Source organism: Callithrix jacchus, chromosome 8 (assembly GCF_049354715.1).
Source record: "Callithrix jacchus isolate 240 chromosome 8, calJac240_pri, whole genome shotgun sequence".
Taxonomy (NCBI): domain Eukaryota; kingdom Metazoa; phylum Chordata; class Mammalia; order Primates; family Cebidae; genus Callithrix; species Callithrix jacchus.
This window is the reverse complement of record NC_133509.1, coordinates 563,888-577,484: the sequence shown is the minus strand read 5'-3', so window position 1 is coordinate 577,484 and position 13,597 is coordinate 563,888.

Sequence of the window (13,597 nt, the reverse complement as noted above, 5' to 3'; positions counted from 1 at the left end):
TCACACTTTGTAAATTAGTTGAGGTATCTTGCTGAGTGATAAAGTCTGAGTCAAAAACTTCCTGAAAAGTGCCTCGTGAACTCGTGAGGCATCATGGCAAAGATCCCAATTGTTGGACTGAGGCAGAGAGGTAGAAAGAAGAACACAGACTTTAAGGTCTGACAGATGTAAGTATAGGTCCCACCTCCACCACGTATTAGATGTGTAATGTTAAATGAGCTACTATACCTCTTTGAGCCTCAGCTTTCCTCTCTGTAAAAAGAAGATGTTAAACCTTTCCTTGCACTATTAATGTAGGGATTAGAGATGATGTAAATAAAAATGTTTCCAGCATGCTCGGTATTCAACGTACCTTGGATAGACTTATTTGGCCAGTTCACTGCAAAGGGTAATATACACGAGTAAGATTTTTTTTTTTTCTTCAAAATAGACTTTTTGGGATTAAACTCTAAAAATGTGTTAAATAAATGAATCAAGATATTTTTCATTTCTGTTGTTGAAGTATTTGCCTTCTTACGTTAGGTAATGTTAGGATTTTCCACAGAAGAAGTTGACACTTTCCTTCTTAATCATACTGGCGATACCATGTTTCAACACTAGTTACTATTTTCTTTTCGAAAAGTGTCATTTGTCTAGCTTCCCTTGAAAGATCAGCTAAATGTCACATTATCCCTGCTTCTGCTAATCTTTCAAAATGCTCACTTCCATAGTCATAACATTTTCTTCATGCTCAAGTTGATTTAAAAAATGTTCTAAAGACAGTGTTGCTGAATATTTATTTGTTTAATAAAAATTAGGCTTTTAAATATAAAAACATAGATTTATTATAAAGCCTCTAGAAAGCAAAGAAAAATAGATTTGAAAAATACCTTGTTTAATCACATAAAGCTAGGCAGAGTTAAATCACTGTTTCCATTTTGGTACATATTATTTTAATCTTTTCACTATTTTAATGTCCTTCTTTATATCCATAATGGTGATAACATGATGTATATATGAACATGTATATATTATATAAATATATAAAATACATAAATATATCTTTTAAAAATGGTATATGTAGGCCGGGCGCAGTGGCTCAAGCCTGTAATCCCAGCACTTTGGGAGGCCGAGGCGGGTGGATCACGAGGTCAAGAGATCAAGACCATCCTGGTCAACATGGTGAAACCCTGTCTCTACTAAAAATACAAAAAATTAGCTGGGCTTGGTGGCGCGTGCCTGTAATCCCAGCTACTCAGGAGGCTGAGGCAGGAGAATTGCCTGAACCCAGGAGGTGGAGGTTGTGGTGAGCCAAGATCGCGCCATTGCACTCCAGCCTGGGAAACAAGAGCGAAACTCCGTCTCAAAAAATAAATAAATAAATAAATAATAAAAAATAGAAACGGTATCTGTTTGTTTATTATATATAAATATATATCTAATGAGTATATATCTACATATCTACTTCTATATTTATATATCTCCATGATAGAAGTTGGAAAATACTGAAAACTCTAGAGGAGTTCGGAGAAACAACCTATAATCTCATTATACAGAAATAATTTTCTTCCCTTTTGCTTCCCACATTTTGCCTTAGATCAAATTTAGAAATGATTTTCTTAACGTTTTTGGTATTGTGTTTTTAGAGTATCAAGATGTTGCTGCATATTCTGATTTTTATGTATAGTTGTGACAGGAACACCCACAAAAATAATTGTTCTAGAAAAGAATTTGTTAACAAATATTTTCTTCCAGGAAGTGGTGTATTAGCGTTTTAAAAGAAACATTTCTGGACGTCAAAGTAGACATTGGGCTTATATCAACAGCTCAATCTTTTTTAAAATACGCTTTGTTTTTAGAGCAGTGTAAAGTTAATAGTGAGGCATAGTGGAAAGTACAGAGAGTTCCTACATTCCCAACTCCCCAAATGCACAGCCTCCTCCACTATCAGCCTTCCTCACTAGAGAGGTACATTTGTTACAATGGATGAACCAACATTGACTTATCACTGTCACCCATAGTTTATAATTGACATTAGGGACCATTCTTGCTGTCGTATATTCAGTGAGTTTTGACAAGGGTGTAATGGCATGTGTCTACCATTATAGTAACACACAGAGTAGTTTCATTGCCCTAAACATTCTCTATGCTCTGCCCATTTATCCTTTCCCACTTTTCAACCCCCAGCAATCACTGAACGTTTTGATGTCTCTATAGTTTTGCCTTTTCCAGAATATCATATAGTTGGATTCATATAGTAAGTGGTCATTTGAGATTGGTTTCTTTCACTTAGTAGTATGTATTTGAGTTTCCTCTATGTCTTTTAATGGCTTCATAGCTCACGTGCTTTTTTTCTGCAACAAAAGCCACATTCAAAGATTATTGCTTTCATTGCTGAATAATATTCCACTGTGTCGATATAGAGGTTTGTTTATCCAGGCACTTACGAGTCTATAGTAACCAGTGTGGAGCCTGGGGAAGCCATAAATGGCCTGGTTGTGGCGAAGGCCTGGAGCCTATGTCGATAGGAGCCATGGAGGTTGGAGGCATTAGATCTTAGAGCCATAGGGGAAGGCCTGGAGCTTGGGTTGACAGAGTCTGTCCCATAGCCTGTGGCTATAGAAACCTGCCTGGTGTTGAGTTCACTGAATTGTGCCTGGCATTGGAGTTGATGTTGAAGTCAGGTGTTACATTTACTCTCCTCTCTGCACATACATGGTATCTCTTTCCATGCTGCACTACCCAGGTTTAGGGGCGGGGTAATGCAGATAATAGAAAACTCTTTTTTATACTCTATTTTATGCCGTTTTTCTTACTTTTCTACTCCACAAACGTGCTATAACGTCTCACCTGGATTCCTTGTCTCTTTTGAAGACACTTTGATGCACGGATGGCTGTTCAAATTGATGTTTCTGTGAAGGAATAAGTGCTGAAAAGTCCTGTTTTGCCATTTTGTCCATGGCATTCTTCTCTGTTAACTGAAAAAATATTTTTACTGAATAACATATTGTTAAAAATTGTCATTCCCGTGGTTTAGCTCTGGAAGTTTCTCCTTTAGAGCAAGTTTCTTTCATAGTTCTCCATAGAAAGACTATAGTTGTAAAATGTTGGTAGAGATGATATTTTGTGTGTAGAATTAAGGACCGATTACACATAAATGTTTAGCGGACAGTAAACATTTGTGAGTAATCTGTTCTTACACACAAAAAGAAGGTCTATAGCTTTAGGAAAGGGAAAATTATCAAGGTTATTCAGACAATATAAAATGAGTTGAGAAAATTGAAGGGAATGTTTATACTTGAATGAGACCTCATGGAGAAAGACAAAATAAGGAAGCCATGGGAGAATATTTGCATTCTCGGAACCACAAAAGTGAGGAAAGCCAAGAGCACAGCTGGAGTTGCACCAGATCAAGTAGACATTCCATCAGAGCCTGAACTGAGAATGCACCATTCCTAGTCACCTTGATAACAGCCCCATTTTCTGTTAATAATACTCTATGAGAAAAATCTTGCAAAAATAGTCAGAAAAGGCAGAGTCACATGCGGTTCAGTGTGTTCCACCTTGGCAGACGGTCTTAGGAGGAGTTTTGGAAGGATCGTGCTGCAGGCAATGGATGAGATAATGATGAGAAATTTTCCAGCTCTGTATAAAAAGGCAAGCGAAATATATGCTTGTGAATGTTTGGCTGCTTTTTTATGCTGTATTTTCAGATCAATTTTATCCCAGTTAATGTGAATATAAACTCTGATTGTTATGGTTATCTCTCGTGGGGTGTCTATTATTTTGTCAGAAATTGTATCAGGAACTTTATATCAATCACTAAATTACACATTTCCAAGCTGCATATGAATTAGGTATTACTATGATCATTTTACAGATGAAGAAGATGAGACTCAGAGCAATACATAAGTTGCCCAAGGTCAGAGAGCAAGTAAGTACCAGAAATAAAAGCCAGATAAATCTCATTCCCATATCCTTGCTCTTTCTATGATGTTTCAGAGTTGATTACAAAAAGAATTGTTCTGTGTGCCCAGGATAATTTACTACCTACTAAATTTAACCATAGGGCAGTCTTATAAACAGGGTAGAGTATGCAGTTAAGATAAAGTTTGAGAGGAAAAAATTAAATTAAAATAGTATATAACCAATGATCAGAATATTCTCTCAGTATTTTAGAAATTTATGTAAGAATAAACTAGATACTGATAAAAAAGTCACATTCTTTATGCACAAATCTTGTAAGTAGCTACTGTTAAAGAGAGGATATTATTTACCTAGAAGAAAGTGGGGTTGTCAACCACTATATAACCATTCGTGGGGTGAATGTCTTTTTTATTTTAGGCCTCTGGCTGATGGATCCAAGAGGTAGATACGTGATGTCAAAATATTCTCTTTTATAGGTAATTACAATTTACAATGGAAGATACAGAGGCCACAAGGTAGTAGAGTTGAGTTATATTAACAGAAAACCTTGTTAGAGAAAAGAACCACCTCTCACTATCATGTTCAATGGCAAAGATTAATAGAAGGTACAGCAAAATGGACACACATGCGAGTATACCCACATTGATATTGGAAGTAACTTTTTTCTTATATACTATAAATCATATCCCAGAATATACTCATAATGTGTACACTTATTGGGATATGACAATCAGTGTACAAAATATGTACCTTATGTACATTGACTGTGATGTACATATGTGTACACAATACAGATGTACAAAAAAATTACATAATCTGTACAATATTACGTTTATATGTACATAATGTGTACACAGTAGGTATGTACATAATGTGTACAATATGTAAATATATTGTAATACAATGATTTCATATAATCACAACAGCATATATAATCACCATACACATATAATACATAATATCAATATAAATGTACATATTGCACACATTATATACATTTACATTTATTGTGATATTACGATATGTACACATGTACATCATGCACACGTGCAGATTTGCGGTATATACACGTGTACGTAAGTGCACAGTATGTACATATGTACACTACACATATGTTCATATAATGTAGATATGTACCATCTGTACAGGAGTACACAGTATGTACAATATGTACACGTATATACTAGGTACACATATAGGTGTATACCCACTTTGGTAACCGGAGAGATTTCTATCTAATATACTAAATGTAAAATCCCAGAATGTAGTCATAGTGTGTACATTTATTGTCGTATTGTGATAAATGTATTAAATAGGCACAATCTGTACATGTACTCTGCTGTACATAGGTGTACACAATGCACATGTACAAAAAATGTACATAATCTGTAAAATATGTACCTATATATTTCTATAATGTGTACACAATGCATAGGTCCATAATGTGTGCACTATGCAGATTCCTTAAAATATCAGTGATAAAATATATATAATCACAATAAGATCTATAATCACACTAATACATATATGTCGTGTAATATCACCAAAAAGAACGTATTGTACACATTAGGTATGTATTAGGTACATATGTATAGTGCACATATTATGAAAATATATATGTATTATGATAACACGGTATGTACACGTATACAAATATGTGCCTACTATTTAAACAATGTACACATGCAGAAATAGGTGCAAACTACATGCCTATGCACAGCAGACTATCACTACAGTTCTGCTCGTAGCAGCCTCAATGCCCACCCTGGCTGCTTAAAGACCCCCTGGCTAGGGGGCTGTGGGTACAGCTGCTTGGGCCCGGCTATTTTGAAAATGTGGTGTAATATGATACTGGCAACCGATCACACAGAAATGATAATGTTATTGTGGTTCTTTACATATTAGGCAATAGTTCTAGTTACACATTTGGCATGTTGACAAAAATGTCATCCTCACCCCATTGACATTAGAATTGAAAGCATAGGAGGGTTTCACCCCTTGCAATGTTTAATTCAATATAATTGTTTTCTTGTTTACATTAGTGACCATATCAGAGCACGGTGTACATCTCTTGCAGTATTCAGAATATTTCTCTATGGGCAGCAACATTTTTCTCTCCTTATCTGGATATTAGGAAGAATATCACAGGACCGGCTTACAGCGCCAGTCACATCGTGAGCAATGTCATCTGTAATCCCCTAGTTATTAAGAACAATGTAACAGGGGTCTCGTGTGCTTTTGGAGGTATTTGGAGTAATATCCTTTTAGTTTCTGGATATTAGAAACAATACTACAGTGGTGGTATACACTTCCTGCGATATTAAAAGTATACTCATCCTCTGTCCCTGGGATATTAGGAACTACATCGCAGAAGCGTTGCACTTTGCCTATAATATTGGAACAATCACAGAGTGTACACCTTCTTTCATTGTGAGAGAAATACCTACTTAGGATATGATGGATAATATCACAAAATTGACACACATGGGTATATACCCACTGTGATATTGGAGGTCATTTTTATCTAATATACTAAAAGTCATAACCCGGAAAAAACTCATAATGTGTAGACTTATTGGGATATTACACTCAATGTACAGAATATGTAACATATGTACATTGACTGTGATGTACATACATGTACACAATACAGATGTACAATAAATGTACATAAACTGTATCATTTGTACGAATATATGTACAAAATGTGCACACAATAGGTATGCACATAATGTGTACAATATGTACATTTATTGTAATATCACAATGTTATATAATCACAACTGCATATAAAATCACAATACACATGTAATATGTAATATCAATATAAATGTACATATTGCAAATGAGATGTACATTTACATTTATTGTGATATGATATGTGAACATGTACATCATGTACCCATTATGTACAGATGCACAATATATGCAAGTGTACATATGTGGGTACAGTATGTACATATGTACACTACACATGTGTACATATAATGTAGATATGTACCTTCTGTACCCGAGTACATTCTATGCACAATATGTACACATATAAACGATGTACACACCTGGGTGTACAACCACTTTGGTAACCGGAGAAATTTCTATCTAATATACAAAATATAATAATTCAGAATGTAGTAATAGTGTGTACATTTATTGGCATATTGCAATAAATGTATAAAATAGGTACAATCTGTACATTTACCCTGCTGTACATATGTGTACACAATGCACATGTACAAAAAATGTACATACTCTGTAAAATATGTACCTACATATTTCTATAATGTGTAAACAATGTATAGGTACATAATGTGTACACTATGCACATTCCTTAAAATATCAGTGATAAAATATATATAATCAAAATAACGCATATAATCACAGTAATATATATATATCATGTAATATCACAAAAAAGTACATATTGTACACAGTAGATACACATTAGGTCTATATGTATTGTGCACATATGTACATATATATTTATCATAACACCATGTGTACACTTATACAAATATGTGTTCATTATTAAAACTATGTACCTAGGTCGGGGGCGGTGGCTCAAGCCTGTAATCCCAGCACTTTGGGAGGCCGAGGCGGGTGGATCACGAGGTCAGGAGATCGAGACCATCCTGGTCAACATGGTGAAACCCCGTCTCTACTAAAGATACAAAAAATTAGCTGGGCATGGTGGCGCGTGCCTGTAATCCCAGCTACTCGGGAGGCTGAGGCAGGAGAATTGCCTGAACCCAGGAGGCGGAGGTTGCGGTGAGCCGAGATCGCGCCATTGCACTCCAGCCTGAGTAACAAGAGCGAAACTTCGTCTCAAAAAAAAATAAAAATAAATAAATAAAATAAAACTATGTACCTGTGCAGAACAGGCTATTACCACAGCCCCCCTCGTAGCAGCCCCAAGGCCCACCCTGGCTGCTTAAAGACCCCCTGGCTAGGGAGCTGTAACCACATTCCCCCCAGAGGGCCCGTAACAGCTCCCAGGCTGACGCTGGCTGCTTAGGGACCCCCCGGCTAGGGCGCTGTGCCCGGCTATTTTGAAAATGTGGTGTAATATAATGCTGTCGACCATATCATATGGAAATGATGTTATTCTGGTTTTTGATATACTAGGCAATAGTTCTAGTTACACCTCTGCCATATTGACAAAAATGTCATCCTCACACCCCTGGACATTAGAATTGAAATCATAAGGGGGTTTCACCCCTTGCAATGTTAAATTCAATAAAATTGTTTTCTTGTTTACATTAGTGACGATATCAGAGCACAGTGTACTCCTCTTGCTGTATTCAGAGGATTTGCCTATGGGCAGCAACATTATTCTCTCGTTCTCTGGATATTAGGAACAATAACACAGGACCGGCGGACAGCCCCAGTCATATCGTGAGTAATGTCATCTGTAATCCCTTAGTTATTAGAAAAAATATCACGGGGGTCTTGTGTGCTTTATCAGATACTTGGAGTAATATCTTTTCCGTTTTTGGATATTAGACACGATACTACAGTGGTGGTGTACACTTCCTGCGATATTCAGGGTATAATAATCTTTTGTTCCCAGGATATTAGGTAGTACATTAAAGAAGCCTTGTACTTTGCCTGTGATTTTGGAACAATCACAGAGTGAACACTTGCTTTCAAAATGAGAGTAATACCTACTTAAAATATGATGGATAATATCAAAAAATGGACACACATGGGTGTATACCCACTTTGATATAGAAAGAAATTTTTATCTAATATACTAAAAATCATATATTACAATATACTCATAATGTGTACACTTATTGAGATGTTACAATCAATGTGCAGAATACATACCATATGTACATAGAGTGTTATGTACATATGTGTACACAATACAGATGAACCAAAAACGTACATAATCTGTACAATATGTGCAATTACAGGTACATAATGTGTACACACTAGGTATGTACGAAATGTGTACAATATATACATTTATTGTAATATTACAATGATATCATATAATCACAACAGCATATAAAATCACAATACACAAGTAATACATAATATAAATGTACATATTGCACACATCGTGTACATTTACATTTATTGTGTTATCACGGTGTGTACACATGCACATCATGTACCCATTATGTACACATGTACAAAATATGCACACGTACATATGTGTGAACAGTATGTACATGTGCACACTATGTACACATAAATACATATAATGTTGACATGTACATTTTGTACATGAGTACCTAATATGCACAATATGTACACGTATAAACTATGTACACACCTGGGTGTACACCCACTTTGGTCAATGGAGTAATTTCTAATATGGTAAAAATTATATATTAGAATGTACTCATAATGTGTACATTTATTGGCATATCACGAGAAATGTATAAAATAGGTACAGTCTGTATATTTACTCTGCTGTGCATAGGTGTACAAAATACACATGTAGAAAAAGTGTACATAATCTGTAAAATATGTACCTATATATTTCTATATTGTGTACAGAATACATAGGTATATAATGTGTACACTATGCACATTCCTTAAAATATTAGTGATAAAATATATTTAATCACAATAAGATATATAATCACAGTAATATATATTGTCTAATATTACAAAAAAGTACATATTGTACACATTAGGTATGCATTAGGTACATATGTATTTTGCACATATTATGTAAATATAAATTTATCGTGACAACACCATATGTATGCATGTACATATATATACCCGATATTAAAACTATTTACACATGTAGTAATAGGTGCAAACTATGTACCGATGCACAGCACGCTATTACCAAAGCCCCCCTTATAGCAGCCCCCAGGCCCAGCCTGGCTGCTTAGAGACCCCCTGGCAATTGGGCTGTGCCCACAAACACTGCTCGAATGCCTGTAGCAGCCCCCATGCCCATCCTGGCTGCTTAGGGACCCCCTGAGTAGGTGTCTGTGCCCACAGCCCATGCCAGAGTGCCCATAGCGGCCCCCAGGCCAACCATGGCTGCTCAGGGATCCCTGGCTGGGTCGATGTGCTCACAGACCCCACCAAAAAGCCCAGAGCAGGCCCCAGGCCCACCCTGGCTGCTTAGGGTTCCCCTCGCTTGTGGGCTCTGCCCACAGCTGCTGAGGCCCAGCTATTTTGCAAATCCGGTGTAATATGATACTGGCAACCATATTATATAAAAATGATAATCTTATTCTGTTTTTTTGTATATTAGGCAATAGCTCCAGTTACACCTCTGCCATATTGACAAAAATGTCATCCTCACCCCCATTGACATTAGAATGAAAATCATAGGGGAGTTTCATTCTTTGCAATGCTTAATTCAATCTAATTGTTTTCTCGCTTACATTAGTGACCATATCAAAGCATGGTGTACACCTCTTGCCGTATTAAGAGTATTTCCCTATGGGCAGTAACATTTTCCTCTCGTTCTCTGGATATTAGGAACAATATTCCAGGACCAGAGTACAGCCCCAGTCACGTCGTGGGTAATGTCATCTGTAATTCTCTAGTTATTAGAAACAATATCACGGGGGGCTTGTGTGCTTTCTGAGATATTTGGAGTAATATCCTTTCCGTTTTTGAACATTAGAAACAATAATACAGTGGTGGTGTACACTTCCTGCTATATTCAGGGTATGGTCATCCTTTGTCCTCAGGATATTATTAACTACATCACAGACGAGTTTTAGTTTGCCTTGATATTGGAGCAATCCGAGAGTGTAAACCTGCTTTCACAATGAGAGAAATACCTACTCAGGATATGATGGATAATATCACAAAATGGACACACATAAGTGTATACCCACTTTGATATTGAAAGTAATTTTTATCTAACATACTAAAAATCATATCCCAGAATATACTTATAATGTGTACTCTTACTGAAATATTACAAACAATGCACAGAATATGTACCATATGTACGTTGACTGTGATGTACATATGTGTGCACCATACAGATGTACAATAAATATACATAATCTGTACAATATGTACATTTATGTGTACATAATATGTACACAATAGGTATGTCCATAATGTGTACAATATGTACATTTGTAATATCACAATGATATCAGAACAGCATATACAATCACAATACACATGTAATACATAATATAAATGTACGTATTTCACACATTATGTACATTTCCATTTATTGTGGTATGACGATGTGTTTACATGTACAGCATGGACCCATTATGTATGGATGTACAATAAATTCAGGTGTAGATATATGTACATAGTATGTACATATGTACGCTCTGTACCCATACATACATATAATGTAGATATTTACCTTCTGTACACAAGTACGTAATATGCACAGTATGTACATGTACAAAGTATGTGCACACATACGTTTACACCCACTTTGGTAACCAGAGTAATTTCTATCTTGTATTCTAAATGTAATATCACAGAATGTACTCATAATGTGTACATTTATTGGCATATATCACAATAAATGTATAAAGTAAGTAAGATCTGTACATTTACTCTGTGTACCCAATACACAAGTAAATAAAATGTACATAACCTGTAAAATATGTTTCTTTCTATTTCTATAATCTGTGCACAATGCATAGGTACATAATGTGTATAATATGTACATTTGTAATGTCACAATGATATCATATCACAACAGCACATATAATCACAATAAACGTAATACATAATATAAACGTACATATTGCAAACATTATGTATATTTACATTTATTGTGATATGATGTGTACACATGTACATCATGTACCCATTATGTACAGATGTACAATATATGCACGTGTACATATGTGTGCACAGTATGTACATATGTATGCTGCGTACACCTATGTATATATAATGTAGACATGTACATTCTGTACATGCGTACATACTATGCACAACATGTACATGTATAATCTATGTGCGCACCTGGGTGTAAACCCACTTTGGTCACCGGTGTAATTCCTATCTAATATGCTAAAAATTATATCCCAGAATGTACTCATGTGTACATTTATTGACATATCACAATAAATGTATAAAATAGGTATAGTCTGTACATTTACTCTGCTGTACATATGTGTACAAAATACACATGTAGAAAAAATGTACCTAATCTGTAAAATATGTACCTATTTATTTCTATAATGTGTACACAATGCATAGGTACATAAAGTGTACTCTATGTACATTTCTAAAAATTTCAGTGGTAGCATACATATTATCACAATAAGATATATAATCAATAATATGTAGATATCACATAATATCACCAAAACGTACATATTGTTTATATTAGGTACGTATAAAGTACATATTTATTGTACACATATTATGTACATATATGTTTATTGTGATAGTAACATATGTACATGTGTACAAATATGTGCCCATTATGTAAACGATCTACACATGTAGAAATAGGTGCAAACTGTGTACCTGTGAAGAGCAGGGTATCCCCACACCTCCCTCCAAAGGGCCTATAGCAGCTTCCAGCTCCACCCTGGCTACGTAGGGACCCCTGTCTAGGTGGCTGTGCCCATAGCCCCTGCCAGAGTGTCAGTAGCAGCCGCCAGGCCCTCCCTGGATGCTGAGAGACCCTCTGGCTATGTGGCTGTTACCACAGCCACCGCCAGAGGGCCCGTAGCAGCCCCCAGACAAACCACAAAGGGCCCGTAGCAGCCCCAATGCCCAACCTGGTTGCATAGGGACACCCTCGCTTGGCTGCCATGCCCACAGCTGCTGGGGCCCAGATATTTTGAAAATGTGGTGTAATATGATACTGGCAATCATATCATATGTAAATAATAATTTTATCCTTTTTTATTATATAGTAGGCAATAGCTGTAGTTACACCTCCGCCATTTTGACAAAAATGTCCTCCTCACCCACTTGAAATTAGAAAAAAAATTATAGGGGGGGTTAACACCTTGCAATATTTAATTCAATATAATTGTTTTCTTGTTTACATTAGTGACCATACCACAGCACGGTGTACTCCTCTTGCCGTATTCAGAGGATTTGCCTATGGGCAGAAACATTCTCCTCTACTTCTCTAAATATTAGAAACATTATCACAGGACCGGCAAACAGCTGCAGTCATATCGTGAGTAATGTCATCTGTAATCCCCTAGTTATTAAAAACAACATCACGGGGGTCTTGTGCAATTACTGAGATACTTAGAGTAATGTTTGGATTTCGGTATTTTACATGAGAGAGTATACTGAGTTGGTGTATATACGCCAAAACAGAGTAGAAAAAAGCATTGTATATATTTTCTGACAGATTATATTCAGAGCAATTTTGCTTTTAATATTCGGGTGCCTAGATAATATTTAGATTTTTTTCGATTCACGTAAAATTAGAATTTCGGAAATTTACAGGAGAGAGCATACTGAGTTGGTGTATGTACTCGAAAACAGAGTAGAATAAGGCATTGTATATTTGGTCTAACAGACTATATACAGAGCCATTTCCATTTAACTTTGAAGCGCCTAAATATTATTTAGATTTTTTTCGATTCGCGTATATTTAGAATTTTGGTATTTTACATGAGAGAGCATATTGAGTTTGTGTACATACTCCAAAACAGAGTAGAAAGAGGCATTCTATGTTTTTTCTGACAGATTACATTCAGAGCAATTTTGTTTTTAACATTGGGGTGCCTCGATAATATTTAGATTTTTT